This window comes from Antechinus flavipes, chromosome 3 (assembly GCF_016432865.1).
Source record: "Antechinus flavipes isolate AdamAnt ecotype Samford, QLD, Australia chromosome 3, AdamAnt_v2, whole genome shotgun sequence".
Lineage (NCBI taxonomy): Eukaryota > Metazoa > Chordata > Mammalia > Dasyuromorphia > Dasyuridae > Antechinus > Antechinus flavipes.
The window spans coordinates 98,757,000-98,776,157 of record NC_067400.1 but is presented as its reverse complement, the minus strand read 5'-3'; positions in this window follow the sequence as shown (position 1 = coordinate 98,776,157).

Below are 19,158 nucleotides of genomic sequence, written 5' to 3'. Positions count from 1 at the left end.
TTTGTCTTGTGAACCTAACCTATTCCACTGATCAACAAATCTATTTCTTAGCCAATACCAAATGGTTTTGGTGACTGCTGCTTTATAATATAGTTTTAGATCAGGTACAGCTAGGCCACCTTCATTTGATTTTTTTTTTTCATTAATTCCCTTGAGATTCTTGACCTTTTATTGTTCCATATGAATTTTGTTGTTATTTTTTCTAGATCATTAAAATATTTTCTTGGAAGTGTGATTGGTATAGCACTAAATAAATAGATTAGTTTAGGGAGTATTGTCATCTTTATTATATTCTCTCAGCCTATCAAAGAGCACTTAATATTTTTCCAATTGTTTAAGTCTGACTTTATTAGTGTGGAAAGTATTTTGTAATTTTGCTCATATAATTCCTGACTTTCCTTTGGTAGGTAAATTCCCAAATATTTTAGGCTGTCAACAGTTATTTTGAATGGAATTTCTCTTTGTATCTCTTGCTGTTGGATTTTGTTGGTGATGTATAAAAATGCTGAGGATTTATGGGGATTTATTTTGTATCCTGCAACTTTGATAAAGTTATGAATTATTTCTAATAGCTTTTTAGTAGAATCTCTGGGGTTCTCTAAGTATACCATCATATTATGTGCAAAGAGTGATAGTTTGGTTTCCTCATTGCCTACTCTAATTCCTTTAATCTCTTTCTCAACTCTTATTCCTGAAGCTAGCATAAAAAGAAGTCTCTTAATGGCCCTTTCTATTTTCATTATTGCTATCTTTGTTTGCTACATTTCTTCATTGCTCTTGCATTCCAGTGATGACTGTGTATTTTAAAATCAGCCTGAGTCTGGAATTCAGGTTAAGGGAAAATCTTTGATCTTTATTCTTTGTGCAGGTGAAGGGGGATGGCAATAGCAATGTGAGCAGATGCGACACCAACCCAGCCAGCCATCTCTTTCCCCTCTCTTCCTGCCCCCCCTGCCTCCACCCACCCAAATCCTCCCAATCATTTCCTATACAACACATCAGGACTTGCACAAAGAGTGGGTGGGGGCCATTCTTTCTCCAAGCATATATATTAATAGAGTATGGTCCAATTACTATTTAGCCTCACATGCTTGGGATCTCAGTGCATCAACTTGAGCTTTAGCCCATTACACATTCCCTCTGACACAAATATTTTTCTAAAAATATTTCAAATTTTCTTTTATTTTTGAACTTCCATTTTTGTCCTATATGGTCAAGCTCTGATTTACTGGATAAATCACTTTGATCTGCATTTTGAGCTCCAGTGCTCTTTAGAATAAGATATTCCCTTCTTTCCTCCTTTTTCCAATGGCTACTAAATACTTCAAACACTAAATTTGAATGTCCTTCCCTTTGTATTTCTCCACATTTCTGAATTGAATTGTTAAACTTAATGACTATTTGTTTTAGAGTTTTCAAGCTTATATTCCCCCCTTTTTTGGGTCAATCTTGCTTTGGAATTTCATTGTCTATGTTCTGAAGATCTAGGTGGTTCTTTTGTTTACTTCACTATGATGTCCATGTTTTTTTTGTTTGTTTGTGTGTTTATTTTTGTTTTTGTCCTCTCATGTTTATCTATTATCATTAATTTGTCTCTGAGCATCTTGTCTTTAGGATAAGTATATTTTGTTTGTATAGTGAGCTTATTTCTTTAATGTTGAGTTTTTTAATCCTCTGTTTTCTAGATGTCCTTCTATGAATTTGAATTTGTAATCTTCTTAACTCTCTTTTGCTTATTTGGTCTAGTTTGCTATTACAGGTTCCAGTTTTTCTATTCTGTTCATTATTTTTGCTGTGTAAGAAAAATTGTGCTCTCACAATCCTCATTATTCATAGCATTCAGTTTTTCAGTTACAACATTTTGTAACTGAAGTGTTTAGGTTTTCTTGAAATCATCCCCCTTGTTGTTTCTTACTTTACAATAATATTTCATTACAATCATATACTACAACTTGTTCAGCTATTTCCCAATTAATGGGCATCTCTTCAATTTCTAACTCTTTGCCACCACTGAAAAAACTGCTATGAATATTTTGTACAATTTTTCAATTAATTTCCAATTTAAAATTTTCAATTAAAAATGTCTTTGAGCTGCAGATCTATTTATTTTTAGTATTGCTGGATCAAAAAGTAGGCAGTTTTATACCTGTTTAGAAATAGTACCAAATTGCTTTCCAGAACGGTTGGATAACATCACAACTCCATGAACACTGAATGTAATGTCTGTTTTGAAGAGATTTTAGCAATTGTAATAATTGGAGAAGTTTTCCATTTTGTAGCTCATATGATTCTGAAGTTTCTTTTGATTGACTGAAATTAAAAAAAAATGAAAAACCGTTTTTTTTTTTCTTCTATCTCTTCCATATATTTCATGCAGCTGGCAGTTGGGCACAGAATATTTAATGTTATTCATGATTGTGTAAAATACTTTTCCTCGTGTACCCTTCTGGCAAGAGTTGAGTATTATCCCCTGTTTTCTTTCTCCAGTGGCCAGATACAGTACGGAAGGTATAAATTAATGAAAGGAGGATATCCTAACCTCCACTCTGCTTTGGGGTGAATCTGCAACAATATAAATATAAGGCAAAGAGAGCAAATGAGAATATATGGTTTTACAATGATCAAACATTGATGTTTTAACCAGAGAAGAAACACTGCTGCATCACTGACCCCCTCTCTCTATCTCTGTCTTTCTGTATTTCTGTCTGTCTCTCTGTCCTCTTTCTGTATCTCAATTTCTCTCTCTGTCTCTGTCTCTCATTTGATCTCTCTCACCCTTGGTTTTCTTATCATTAAAATAAAGATTATACTAGCACATAGCTCAAAGGACATTGTTCAAATGAGATAATATGAATAATGTGATTTACAATATTTAAACCATTATATAAAATAATTTATTAATATCATTACATGAAGACAAATAATAAACTAATATAGGTTTTAAAGGAAAATTCGGTACATGAATAATGATGAATTTTTTTTCATTTAGCCTGCCAGTTGTGAAAATCTAAATGAAGTTTCTAGGTGTTCCTGGAAACAATATTTCTTAATGCCTTTAAATATTCTCCTTTAAAAATTCCCCCATATTAATTTTTATTATCCATGAAGACAGGAAAAAGCTTCAGATTACTTGATATGCAAATTAAATGGGGGGTATTGTATAGTACAGTAATTTATAGATTTATATGAACAAGTCATGTTGGAATTAATGAGATTGTATGGCTTTCAAAGGTGGAAGCAATCCCTGCTTAGCATATATGCATTGAATGTCTTGTACCTAATATTTCTACCACTATGCAATTCCCTTCTCAAGAATCAATCTTTTTAGGTACTTCATCCAGATTCTGCCTATTATATACAAATTTCTTACCTGAGACAAGACATAAAACAACCCATTAAACAGCGTTGTACGTGAATTCAATTTTGATACAATCTAGTAGAAAGTAGAACTCTGAATAAATATGGCTAGACAAACTAAAATGATGATATCTGTGCATCTCTAATCTCTATAACTAGGAAAATCATTTCAATAGACTAAAGTAGAAAATGAGTGAACATTTTATACTGGCCTAACCATATGGTTGGGAGCAGCCTTTTCTCATTGACTACAAAGCCAGAATTATTAGCATTTATAATAGAATTTGATTCAACCCATGTTTTTTTTTTTAATGGTATGTTTGTGAGTGTATGTGATTCATACTTGAGAGAGAAGTTGATTTTTGTCTTGCCACTGAATTCTGATGACTCTGAAAGAAATGGTAAAGCTGACAATTTTGTAAAACTGTACCTCATTTAAAAACAATTTATGTGAGTCAAAAACATCTATTCTGTATTTCTCTCTCTCTCTCTCTCTCTCTCTCTCTCTCTTTAACAATTTTTACCTTTTTCAAAGTTCTGTGACAATGGATGATTGACAAAGCAGCAAGTATAGATTCACTGGGAGTTGTAGTCATAACCATGCACACAGGAAGCCATGCCTATAGGCTTGTTTTCTTACTGGACTGAAGCAGCAGTAGGATTTGGAGTCCTTGTGTGTCTGAATAAAAGAATATGCTCTAAAATTTTCTGCTTCACCTGATCTAACCTTCACCTAACCTTTTTGTGAAGATGATTCCATTCATCATTGGTACATGAAATGTATGCACATTTAAAAACACCAAATTTTATTAAGCAAGTATTATACTTGCAAGGCAAACAGGTCTTGGTGGATTAAATCCAAAAAGCAGCTGTGAGTGAACGGGGTTGGCAAATGAAAGTCAGTTTATTGAATTCAGCACTGGAATATTTGTTTGTTTGTTTCTGGAGTGGCTGCAATAATGGGGAAAACCTTCAAGCTGGAATAGGTTTTGCAATCAACACTTTAGTCAGCAAGCTTATATATCTCTCCAAAGGAGTGAATTATAGGCTAATGATGATAGGATTAGCACTTGCAGAAAAAAAATGCCAGACCACCAACATCAAAATATGCTCCCATGATGAACACAAATGAGATCAAAGGAAAAAAAAATGTGTGAAAAACTGCAAACCCATAATCATTAATTTGTCAAAAGAGGACATATTTGGGTGATTTTATTTTTCAATATTTGTTTTAATAGTATTTTCCAAATACATACAAAGATAGTTTCCAAAATTCAGCTTTGCACAATCTTGTATTTCAGGTTTTTCACTTTCCCTCTCCGCACCCAAAAACAGCAATCAATCCAATGTAATTTAAATATACAATTCTTCTAAACATATTTCTATCTTCATCATGTTGCACAAGAAAAATCAGATAAAAAGAAAAAAAGAGAAAAATAAGCAAACAATAACAACATAAAGGTGAAAATACCATGCTTTGATCCACATTGAATCTCCATAGTTTTCCCTCTGGATATAGATGGCATTTTCTATTCCAAATTTATTGGAATTGTAGTAATCACTTCACTGTTGAAAAGACACAAATTAATAATATTTGATCATCATATAATGTTGTTTCTATGTCATTGTTCTCTTGGTTCTGTTAACTTCACTTACCATCAGTTCATATAAATTTTTAAAAATTTTTTCTGAAATCAGCCTACTTATTTCTTAAAGAACAATAATATTCCAATACATTCATATACCATAACTTATTCAGCCATTCCCTAATTGTTAGGTGTCCACTCAACATCCTGTTTCTTGTCACTACAAAAAGGGATGCTGCAAACATTAGTGCACATGTGGGACCTTATTCCTCTTTAATCATTTCTTTGTGATATAGACCCACTAGTGGCACTGCTAGATAAAAGCATTTGCTTAGTTTTCTAGTCCTTTGGGCATAGTTCCAAATTGCTCTCCAGAACGGTTGGATCAGTTCACAATTCCACCCACAATGCATTACTGTCCCACACATCACCCGAAACATCTCTCATTGTCTTTTCTTGTAATCTTAGCCAATATGAGAAATGTGAAGTGGTCCTTCAGAATTATTTTAATTTTTACTTTTCTGATCAATAGTGATTTAGAGTATCTTTTCATATGACTAAAAATAACTTTAATTTATTCATTTGAAAATTGTCTCTTCATATCAATTGACCATTTTTCAATGGAAAATATTTTGTATTCTTAGAAGTATGAATTAATTTTATCTATATTTTAGCAATAAGAACTTTATCAGAAACATTGGCTGTAATTTTTTCCCCTCAGATTTCTACTTCTTTTCTAATCTTGGCTGGATTGGCTTTGTTTGTGCAAAACCACTTTAATTTATTGAAATCTAAAGTATCCATTTTGCATTTTATACTGTTTTCTAGTTCTTTGGCCATAAATTCCTCCCTTCATAGATCTGAGAGGTAGATCCCTTGTTATCCTGATTTGCTTACAGTATCATCCTTTATATCTAAAATGTGAATTTTTGTGAGTTTAATGATGGAATAGGTACAGGTATTAAACCTAGCAGGAAATCATTCAAGAAATGGAATCAAAAATAGCAATAGCAGCTATCATTTATCACTGAAAACTGAAAATGTCTCATGACTTTCTCATCAACAGAACAGTCTTCCTTTTACACAAAGACAAGAAACATTTCATTGATGCACTCTTTAGCTAAAATTGGCATATCATTGCAAGGAGAAAAGACAGAGTATATGAAAGCGATAAAGATGATATGTAGCATAAAATGTTGGATTGATCATAGACTTATCCTTTCCAAGCAAAAATCATGGCTCCAAAGTAAGATGATTATGGAAAGACTAATTGACAATAGATTAGAGTTATTTTAATTTGACTGAACAGTTTGTGGCTAATTTGGAGGGAAAGTTGAACCAACACATGGTTGGCAACAGTGGAAATGTGTAGCTTTAAGAGATTTGGTGTAGAGGCCTACATGTACTCATCTGAGCAAGAGAACTTACAAAATCAAGATTGGTTTGATGAAAATGATGGGATAATTCAGATGCTACTAAATGAAAAATGAGAATTCCAGAGGGATCACTATCAGGAGAGCTTGTCTGTTTCTAAAGAGACAGTATTTAACTAGATCAATTTAGAGAGATGTAGGGTTCTTAGCTCAATAAGAAGACAGATGAAATTCAGTTTTGCAATGAAAGTAACAATCCAAAGCACTTTTATGAAAAATGCAATGCTATTTATAGGCCAAAGATCTATGGCACACCTTGAATATTCAGTAGTATTAGAGACACATTGATTGATAAGCACATGATGTTAAAGACAAGGGCTAAACAATTTCATGACATTCTCAATCGATCATTATGGACCCAGGTTGAAGCCACTGACCATATACCTCAGGTTGATGTCAATCCTTCTCTAGCCTAACTTACAATGAAGAAGGCATTTTGAATGTCAATAGGCTTCTCTCCTATAGAATAGCATCTCAAGAGGTCTATTGCTCATAAAATAAAATAAAAAAAAAAAAACTGACTGAAAAATCTCTTGGTTACATGACAAAATGAGGTTATTCCTTCAGAATTTAAAAAAAAATGCCTCCATTGTCCATCTCTATAAAGAAAAATAAGTAAATTTTCCCCAACAATCAGAGGAGAGTGCAAGGGAAAATCTTTATTTTAGTCATTGCTGGCAAGATTATTGCCAGAGTACTTTTTGACAGTTTGATGCTTTACCTGGAAAATGGTCATCTACTTGAGAAGCTATATGGTTTCAGAGAAAGCCACGACAAAATGGATACTTTTGGTTATATTAAATTAAATATAAATATAAATTTAAAAATAAATAAATTTATAAAAATAAATGATTTTGTACAAGCAAAAATATTAGAAGGGAAGCAATAAACTGGGAAAATTATATTCAAGGATTCTGAAAAAGGCCTCATTTCTAAAATATAGAGGGAATTGATTGAATTTTTTTTAAGAATCTAAACCATTTTACAATTCATCAATTGTCAAAGGTCAAAGGATATGAATAGATAAATTTTAGATGAAGAAATTAAAAATATTTCTAGTTAATTAGAGAAATAAAAATTAAGAAAATTCTGAGATACCACATCTTTCAGATTGACGAAAATCACAGGACAAGATAATTAAGAATGTTGGAATGGATGTGGGAAAACTGGGACACAGATACATTGTTGGTGGAGTTGTGAACTGACCCAACCGTTCTGGAGAGCAATTTGGAACTATTCCCAAAGGGATATCATTCTCTTTGATCCAGCAATGTCTCTACTAGGCCTACATCCCAAAGAGATCATTAAAAATGGGAAAAGGGTTCACATGGGCAAAAATGTTTGTAGCAGCTTGTTTGTAACAGAAAGTAACTGGAAACTGAGAGAATGCCCTTCATTTTGGAGAATGGCTGTGTAAGTTATGATATATGAATATATTGGAATATTATTGTTCTATAAAAAATGATCAGCAGGATGACTTCAGAGAGGTCTGGAGAAACTTACATGATGCTTTCTGATGCTAAGTGAATGAGTAGAACCAGGAGAACCCTGTAACACAGCAATAGTAAGATTATATCATGATTAAATCCAATAGACCTAGCTCTTTTCAACAAAGAGATGATTCAGGCCGGTTCCAATGGTCTTGTGATAAAGAGAGTCATCTTCACCCAGAGAGGACTGTGGGAACTGAGTATGGATCACAACATAGTATTTTCACTCTTTTTGTTGTTCTTTGCTTGCATGTTTTCTTGCTCATTTTTTTTTTCCTTTTTGATCTCATTTTTCTTGTGTAGCATGATAATTAAGGAAATATGTATAGAAAAATTGCATATTTAACATATATTGGATTACTTGCTGTCTAGGGGAGGGGTAAAAGGAAGGTAGGAAAGATAATTTAGAACACACAATTTTGCAAAGGTGGATGTTGAAAATTATCTATGCATATGTTTTGAATATAAACAGCTTTTTAAAAAAGAAAAGACCATGAAATAGTCAATCTGCTGTTTACCATATTGCGAACTCATACAACTCCAGAAGAAATGTGAGGGTAAGAACAGAGGTCTGTACACAATGTTCTTAGATATGATCTAGTCTTTGACATTTTCAGTCATGAAAGCATGGGGAAGATCCTGACAAAATTTGATTGGCCAGAGCTCATCAATCTTCTCTGCCTGTTTTATGATGGTATGCAGGCATGGTTTCTGGTTGTCATTTCATGGTTATCAATAGAATGAAACAGGAGTGTGTACTTTTCCCCATGCTTTTTAGCTGGATGTTTTCAGTGAATGAAAATATTCAGTATTTATTATACACCTTTCATGATGCCAAAAATTGCCTCTAGGTCAATTCCACCCTGACAGTAAATTACTTAACTTAAAGAGGCAACAAATCAAAACTAAAGAGTAGAAAGAATTGGTAAGTAGACTTATTTTTCTGTTTTTAGCTTAATTAATTAATTACTTTTAAATACACATTGCTTTATGAATCATGTTGGGAGAAAAAAATCAGAACAAAAAGGAAAAACTATGGGCTAAAGGGGAAAGAAACAGAAAAATGAAGTGAACATAGCATGTGTTGATTTACATTCAATCTCCATGGTTCTTTTTGTAGATGCAGATGGCATTTTCTATCCAAAATCTATTGGGATTACCTTGGATAATTGAACCACTGAGAAGAACCAAATCTTTTGTAGTTGATCATCACACATTCTTATTGTTATTGTGTACAATGAATTCTTGATTCTGCTTGTTTTGCTCTGTATCAGTTCATGTAAAACTTTCCAGGCCTTTCTAAAATCAATTTGTTTATCATTTTTATAGAACAATAATATTATATTACCTTATAAACCACAACTTGATCAGCCATTCCCCAATTGATGGTAATCTAATAATTTTCCAATTCTTTGCTACCACAAAAATTGCTGTTACAAACATTTTTGCACATGTGGCTCTTTTTCCCTTTTGTATGATGTCCTTGGGATATAGACTCAATAGTAGCACTGCTGGGTCAAAGGATATGCACAGTTTTTTATCCCTTTGGGCATAGTTCCAAATTGTTCTCTAGAATAGTTGGATCAGTTCACAAGTCCACCAACAATGCATTGTTGTCCCAGTTTTCCCACATTCCCGCCAACTTTTATCATTGTCTTTTCTTGTTATCTTAGCCAATCTGAGATGTGTGATATGGTATGTCACAATTGTTTTAATTTGCATGTAATCAATAATGATTTAGAGCACTTTTTCATATGACTATAGATGGCTTTAATTTTGTTATCTGAAAATGATCTGTTCATATTTTTTGACCATTTATCAATTGGGGAATGTGTTATAGTCTTATAAATTTGACATGATTCTTTATCAAGATGTACTTTCCTGCCTTATATTTCTGGCCTTAAATACATTTGTTTTTACTTTTGTTTTGCCTGAGATTAGATTTGCTATACCTGTTTGTTTTTTTTTTGTTGTTGTTGTTGTTTTTTGGGTTTTTTTAGCTGAAGCATAACAAATTCTTTCCTAGTCTTTTATCTTTAGTCAATATATGTCTTTCTGTGTCAACTGTGTTTCATGTAAAGAACATATTGGAGGATTCTGTTTTTTGACTTGATATTTGCTTCTGTTTCATGGGAAATTTCTCTCCATCCTATTCTGTCCCTGCATATACTTTTATTCCCTTGTCCCTCTCTGTCCTTGGTAGTGTTTTTTAATAACCTATCCCATCTACTACCTTATCTTTTATCACTCCTCTCGTCTTCTCTTGCCTTTTTTTTTTTTTTAGTGTTACTTCCCTCCCTTTTCTCCAGATTTTCCTTTTTTCCCCCTATTTCTTGAGTTAGGTAAATTTCTATACCCAGCTGAATAATTGCTATTTCCTCTTTGAACAAAAACTGATATAATCATACTTCAGACAATGCTTACTCTTTATTGGGATAGGTCTTCCCTGCTTCTTCATGTAGAATAATTTGTCCCATTACATCTCCCCTTTCATCTTCTCCTAATACTGTGTTTTTCTATCCCTTAATGTCTTTGATATCATCACATCAAAGTCCATTTACAATCACACTTCTGTCCATGTGATGTTCTCCTCTGTGTCAATAATAGATACCATATCAAGAATCATAGATATCATTTTCCATTTAGGGATGTAGACAATTTAGCCTTTAAGTAACATATAGTTTCCCCTGTTGGTATTTCCATGCTTCTCTTCAGTCTTGTAGGTTAAATTTTCTGTTTGGTTCTGTTTTTTTTTTTTTTAACTTAAATGATTGAAAGTCTCCTACTTAATTGAAGATGCATTGTTTTCCCTGAAAGATTATGCTCATTCTTGCTGTGTATTTAATTCTTGGTTGTAACACCAGGCACTTTGACTTCTGTAATATGTTATTTTAGACCCTTTGATCCTTTATTGTAGAAGCTGACAGATACTCTTGACTGTTGAAATTTGAATTATTTTTGACTGGTAGCTTGCAGTATATTTTCCTTGAGATTTAAGTTCTGGATTTTACCACAATGTTTCTTGGTGTTTTCTTTGTGGAATCTCCTTTTGAAGGTGAAAGATGAATTCTTTCAATGACTATTTTCCCACCTTTTTCTAGAATATCAGGAGTTTTCCTTCACCTCTTGATTTTTTTTTTTTTTTTGGTCATGATCTTTAGATAGATGAATAATTTTTAAATTGACTTTTCTAGATCTATTTTCCATATTGGCTGTTTTTCCAAAGAGGTATTTCACATTTTCTTCCATTTTTTCATTATTTTAGCTTGTTTGACTGATTCATGCTGTCTCATTGACTCAATTAGTTTTTATTTGTCCCATTCTGTGATTTTCTTTGGTTAGTTTTTGAAACTCTTTTTTTTCCAATTAGTTAATTTTGATGGTGTTGTTTTCATCAGTTGTTTTTCTTTTTTTTATATTTGGCTAATTACATTTTTAAGGAAGTGCCTTCCTTTTTCAAGCTGCTTTCTTGTGTACCTCTCATTTCTTTTCTGATTTTTTCTTCTTAATGTCTTTTATGTGCAATTCCAAGAAGTCTTTTAGGTTTAAGACCATTTCCTATCATTCTTTGCAATTTCTTCTGTGGGCATTTGTCCCCATTTTAGTTGTTGATTTGGTCTTCTCTGTCACCATAGTAACTTTCTATGTCAAGGTTTTTTTTATTGTCAAGCTCTACTCCTCGGATACATGGGCTGCTGTACCAAGCTTCCTGTGCTCTTCCTTCTTAAGGTACTACACTCCATGACCAAAGCTGAATTACAGTAGCTCAAAAGAAATATGAAATGTGCAAATTTAGTCATTTACACATCAAATGTTCATCTGGACCATTTATGCCCTATCTGCCTTTGAGTCACAAGCTCAACTTGGTCTGAGCAGTCACAGTCAGACAGACTGTACCTTTACCCAAACATAATATTTTCCTTTTAGGTCTCTTCAAGCACAAAGGATAATAATCAACCAGTGAAAATGGTATTTCTAAAGTTGAGTCTGATTACTTTAGGTCTTAGTTCAAAGAGTTCCAGGGGTTTTTGCTTATCTCTATAGCAAGTTTCTTCTTTCCTGTTTAACTTTGAAAGTTCTTATCACTATCATTCCAGTCTTTTATTAGATGTGCTTGTAGCTCTTCTGCATATTTTCTACAGTCCAACAAACTATCTAACTTGCTGTTCTCCATATTTGTCATGTCTTGGACTGCCTCTCTCTCTCCTTGCACAGACTTGCTGTAAAACAATGACACCCCTATTTAATGCTAAAATAATTTTGAGAGGATACATTAGGACTTAGAGACAGTGAATGGATTTTATGAAGCATTGTTGAGGAGAAATTAATAACAATAGAAAAAACATTTATATATCATCGATTTTGTATAAGGTTCTAAGCAAACTGATTTGCAATTGCTGTGATTTGAATTCAGATCTTCTTGATTTCAGGCCCAGTATTATATCCACTGCAATGGTGCATGTGGAATAGGACAAAAAGAAAACAGCTTGTGTTAAGATAAATTCATAACTACCTTCAAAATGTAATTTGAATGCATAAAAACATGTTTTGATCTCAGTTATTATTATCTCCTGCCTACAATTGATTTGCATATAAATGTTTTTAATATTGTTCTATTTACCTCCGCAATAGAATGTGATCTCCTTAATGGAAAGCTTTTTTTACTTTTTTTTTTTTTTGTTTTTATATCCTTAACCTTTAGCACAATGCCTGCCATATATTAAGTGCTTACATAATGCTTATTGAATGAATAAGTGACAATATAGGGGACACCAACCAAATTAGAAAATAGGATGAATAGACAAAAAGAAAAAAACAAAACAAAACAAAAACACATCTCACTTATTTGGTAATGTTCTTTAGGATACTACCTAGATATGAGGCACTGAACTCCTGCGCAGTTTCAGGAACTAAATACTGACAATTTACTGGAATAATAATATGTGGTGAGCTTTTTCTTCTCAAAATGCAGCCAGGTGATAAAAGTTCAGATCTTTTATTATCCCAATATAGCCCGGTTAGCTTAGAGGCCTATCTCTCTGCTTGGTTCCAAGAGCTCTCTCCGAATGTCACCAAATCCAAAGGTCTGGTCCTTCAGCCTCTGCCTCTGCTTTCTTCAGCCTCCAGCCAGCTCCAACTCTTCACGTCATTCCGCTGAAATCTCGACTTGTAGCGTCTTCACTCTGAAGAACTCCCTTGACTGGCCCATTGAAGCTCTATTTATGCTCCCAAAGAGCTTCAAGGGAGGTGTGAACTCATTGAACTCCAATGAGTAAAGGTGTGAACACAAGCCTTGTATTAATTAGTTCTGCTTAGTACCTTGTTTCAGGTTCTGCCCAAAACATCTTCTTGTAAGATTAGATCAACTCTAATTAGTTAGCAGTTAGTAAGGATTCCAACAATAATATATACTGGAATTTACATAAATATATTGGAGGATCTGTGCTCTGAATGGTGCAGATGCTAATCCATTCATGTCCTCTTATATTACATAATACTTGTCCCTTGTCCCCTAAATGTTGCATATATAGTCCACTTACTGGGAAAGGAGCTTCTCTCTAGAGTTGTTGCTACGTGAATTCCACTGGAGCACATGAAATTCTATTGATTATTAATCACTTTTGCTATATGACCAATTTATTCCAGTAAAGTATGGAGGTTGTGATCTATAAAACTTGAAAAAGGACTTTTACAAACATATTATTAGATCCTTACAACAACCTTGTAAGATAAATGTTATTATTCTACCTAGTTTATAACAAAGAGAACCTATTAAATTATTTGTCCAGGGCCACACATCCAATTAAATATCTGATGGGTGATTTGATATAGGTTATATATGTTCAATCATGCAAAACACATTTCCACATTAGTTATGAAAGAAAACATAGCCAAAAAGAAAAATAAAGTGATGAAAACCATATGCTTCAATTTGCATACAGACTCCGTAAGTTCTTTTTCAGGAAGGAGAAAGCAATTTTTACCTTAAGGGCTTTGGATTTTTTTTTTTTTGGATTGTTGTATTACTGAGAATAGGTAAGTCACTAACAGTAACAGTTGATCATTGTGTTCAGTGTTCTGGTTCTGCTCACTTCCCTTTGCATCACTTTGAGTCTTTCCAGCTTTTCCCAAAATTACCTGTTTGTAATTTTTATAGCCTAATAGTATTTTATCACAGTCACATACCTCAACTTTTTTTTCCAGCCTTTTTTCCAGTTAATGGACAATTCTTCTTTTTAAAATTCTTTGCCACCTCAAAAAAGATAAGATTTGCTATAAATATTTTGTGCAAATAATATTATTTTTTATAATTACTTTGTTCAAATAATATTATTTTTATAATCTCTTCAGCATTCAGACTTAATAGAAATACTGCTGGATTGAAAGGTATATATACTCTCATAGTTCTTTGAACATAATATAAAATTATTCTCCAGTCAGTTCATAACTCTAACAATATTGCATTAATGTACCAATTTTCCAAATTGTCCCAAATTTCCCAAAGTTTATCTTTTTACTTTTCTGTCATATTAGCCGCCAAACTGATAGGTATAAGGTGTACTTAAGAATTGTTTTAATTTGCATTTTCCTTAATTGATAGTGAGTTAGAGCATTTTATAACTATATTTTTTATATTTTATATAGTTTTATTTTATAACTATAGACAACTATATTGATAACTATAAATTGTCTGTTCATAACTTTTGACCAGTTATCAATTGAAGTAGTATCCTTGGGAATTTGATTCAGTTTTCTACATATTTGAGAAATGAGGTCTTTATTAAAGAAACTTGCTTCGACCTCTTTTTTAAAAATTACTTTTGCTAATGGTATCTCCCCTTTTTATTTTATTTTTTCTCTCATTTCACCCTGTCCCTTCTCAAAAGTATTTTGTTTCTGACAATTCCCTTCTCTAGTCTGCCTAGGTTAAAATAGATTTCTGTACCTAGTTGAGTATGTATGGTATTTCCTCCTTGAGTCAATTCTGATGAAAGTAAAGTTCATTTATTTATTTATTTGTTTATTTTTCTTAAATGCTTTAATGATGAGAAAGTTCTCATGAGTAACAAGTATCATCTTCCCAGGTAGGAATATAAATAGTTTAACTTTATTAAGTTCTTTATGCTTTTCTTTTCCTTTCTAACCTTTATATGTTTTTCTTGAGTCTTGTATGTGAAAGTCAAATTTTCTATTTAGCTTTGATCTTTTCAACAAGAATGGTGGGAATTTTTTTTTAATTTATCAAATGCCTATCCCTCCCCCCACTCCCTGTAAAGGATTATACTCAGTTTTGCTGGGTAATTGATTCTTACTTGTAATACTAGATTCTTTGCTCTCCTAGAATAACATATTCCAAGATTTCTGATTTTTTGTGTAGGAACTGCTAAATCTTGCATTTTCCTGACTGTGACTCCTGACACTTGAAAATTAAAAAGATATTTTTCTGGCTGCTTGCAATATTTTCTCTCTGACCTGGGAGCTTTGGAATTTGGCTAAATAATACTGGATTTTTCATGTAGATTTTTTGTTGATTTTTTTTTCCATTTAAATTTTACTCTCAGCTTTTAGAATTTTCCCAGTAATTCCCTGAAAGGTGATGTCTATTCTCTCTTGTTCATAAGATAAACTGGTCACATGGAAAGAGCAAATGATAAGCAGAGAGCCAAAGTGCTCTATTGCTTGTAGTGATGACAAGAAAAATCAAAGAAGGCTTACAGAACCTTCTATGGATTCCTTGTGATGATCTGGGAGAACACAGGCAGCCAATTACACTGGTATAGATAGGTTGTATGCTGAATTACTGGAGAGAATCCTCAAATATATAAGATCAAATACATCTGTGCACTTCAGGGTATCATCAGTGATTATCACAGTGCCTAAAACATAGTAGACCTGTAATAATGCTTCTTGAATTAAATAGAACTTCATGGTTTTAAAAATGAAGACATACACAGGCATTTATATTCTAATCCCTCAAGTCTGGGTTTCTTGCATAATTTCCCTTTTTTTCATTCCTTCCTCCATATTTCTCCCTTTCCTATCTAAATCTTAACTCCCTAGCCTCTTACTTCCAAAATGAGATGTTCTTTTCTAATTGAACACTACCCAATCTGATAAACAACATGCCTTCAAGAGTTGGAAGGAGATACTAAATTGTTAATGAATTACCTCTCTCAGGTGAACTATATGCATTTTAACAGAGTCTACTGAAGAAAATAACAACTTAAAATAATTACTTTAACAGTGTTGCACTAGTTTTGGTACAAGACTCAATCTTGTGCGCCTTGTGTTATCTTGGGCAAATCATCTGACTATGATAAACTTCAGTTTTCTCATTCATAAGATAAAGGATTGGACTATGTAACCCTTAAGGTATCTTGGTGATCTAAACATTTTATCATCATTGGAGGAAATTCATGTACTTTTTCATAGTATTGGGGGATATATTTTGGGAAAAGTATTCATACAAAATTGCTAAAAGAATCAACGTGATATAGCTACTTCTGGGGCCAAAAAAATTTTGAATAATAAATTAAAGGGTAAAAAGATTATCTTTTTATATCATCCATAGTCTGCTCTCACCTATACTATACCCTGCCTATTTAGCACAAATGCTTTAGTAAAAATGGCCATGGAATTCTATGACAAGAGCTGGAATGATCTTAAAGAGCATGAAATCTAAAATCCTCATTGTAAGATGAAAAAACCCCAAAGTTCAAAGATTGGAAATGACTTTACTGTGATGATATAAATTGAGGATCCAAGATTTGAATCCCTACTAGTAGATGGAATCACTGATCTGAGGTGAGGAACTCCTGAGATTAATCTGGACTCGGGCATTTATCATCTGTGTGATCCCAAATAAGTCACTTAGCATTATATGTCTTAGTTTCCTCATCTGTAAGAAATGAACCAGAGAAGGAAATGGCAAACTATTCCAGTATATCTCCCAAGAAATTTATTTTCAAATGGGGGATCATGAAAACTGGAACTCAACTGAAAAAAAAATGGATCAACATCAATAACCTTTTACTCTAAATCCACTATTTCATGCTGACTTTATTGCTGCTGGTATCTAAAGATGTTAGCACTTTTTGTGTGACTGAAATCCATGACACAATATTCAAAAATCCTATGAAAATATAAAGATTTTTAAAATTTGGCTCTGATTTTGAAATTTTGCCATGATACCACAAGAGATCAATATAAGGTGCCATTTTTATGACCCAGATCCTAAGAAAAAATGTATCAAAGCAATTTTAAACAGTTGTATCATTTGAAAAAAAAGTCAGGAAATGAAAATCTACCCTTGTTAACTAGTTTCAGTATCTCACAACTATTATGCCAATGTACACTAATAAGAAGCCTTAATACAAACATTATTGACAAAATGGAGTGCAATTATTCTTCTGAGTTACAGCAGAGTGCCCCATCTATGACTATTCCGGGAGTTCCCACACACCCATTATTGATGCAATAGCCTTTAATAGCACCTTTGTTGTCAGAAGAAGTTTTGTAGTTTAATATCCCCAGGACCCTTCAACAGGAAGTTGTAGCATTCTCGATTGCAGTTGTAGTTGAGCAAGTAGTCAAGTATCAAGGAAAATACTGGTTTACTTATTCCTGTATATTGCAAATCAAATTTTGATATTCTGTATTTAGATAAAGATAATCAATATCACACATGTTAAAAGTGATTCTGATAGAATCAAAATAGGGAAATTAAATAGGACATCAGTTCTACTAGTACTGATCCTACAGTATGAGAGTTGGAGAATTATATTTTGAGCTATTTATTTATATATTATTTGTGCAAGCATTTAAAGAAAACAAATAGTGTCATTCAATTTTGCATCATTTCATCAGTGCCTCTGGGAGAAAATTGAGCTAGAGAGAACTTGATTGTCAGTGAATGTCTCCAAAGTCAAAATAAAGAGGAAGCTTGGGTTATTATCTGAAATTCAATGCAGAATCTGCTGGAGGATAATGACTAATATTTTTATAATAGTATTTTATTTCCCCCCCACTTACATGTCAAGAAAATTTCTAACATTCATTTTTACAGATTTTCTGTTCCAAATTTTTCTCCCTCCTTCTTTCCTCTTCCAAAAATGGTAGGGAGTTTGATATTGTTAATAGATGTGCTGTCATGGAAATATTTCCATATTAGTCACAGTTGTGAAATCAAAAACAGCTCAAAAAGAATAAAAGAAAACAAAACATGAGAAGGAATAAATAAGTAAAAATGCATTAATCTCCATTCAGAGTCCATTAATTCTTTATCTGCATATAGATAACATTTTCTTTCATGAGTCCTAGTCATTCATAGTTGATTATCATAAAAAATTACATACTGTGCACAATGCTTTACTGGTTCTGCTCATTTCACTACAAGTATTTCCAGTTTTTCCCCCTAAAATCTGCCGATTCATCCTTTCTGATTTCAGGATAATATTCCATTATATTCACATCCCACAGCTTGTTCAGGTAGGTGGATTATCAACAGGGTGGATATCACGTCAATTTCTAACACTTTGCCACTGTGAAAAGGGCTTCTATAAATAGTTTTGAACATGTAGATCTTTTGACCTTTGGGATATTTTTAAGTAGTGGTATTACTGAATCAAAGGACATGAAGTTTGGTTGTTCTTTGGTATTATCTGGTCAAATTGCTTTTCAAAATGGTTGGATCAGTTCATAACTCCACCAACAATATATTTGTATCATAATTTTGTAATGTTCTCTATTTTATATTTTATCATCAATTCTCCTTCTCCATATAGAACTGACATTCTTGCTCTTCTAATTTAGTATGTCGTCAACATTATGGCTAATATGTACCCTTTTGACTTTAGATTAGTGCAGAGTGTGAGATGTTAGTCTGTATCCTATTTGTTTGTATCTTATTTGCAGTTTTCCCATTTTTTTTCAAATAGTGAATATCTATCCCAAAAGATAGGTTCTTTAACTTTACCAAATTCTAGATTACTGTGGTCTTGTGTACCAAATCTATTTTACTCATACACAACTTTATTTCTTAGTCAATGCAGGATAAGTTTGATGATGACTGTTTTACAATATAGTATGAGCTCTGATATTGCTAGGCTATTGTCTTTGAATTTTTTAAAATTAATATTCTCAATATTCTTGACCTTTTTTTTTCTTAAAGAAGACTTTTATTAGTTTTTCTAGCTTTATCAGATAATTATTTAGTAGTTTAATTTGTATAACACTGACTAAATAAATTAGCTTAGTCAGAATTGTTATTTTGATTATATTGACTTGGCCTGC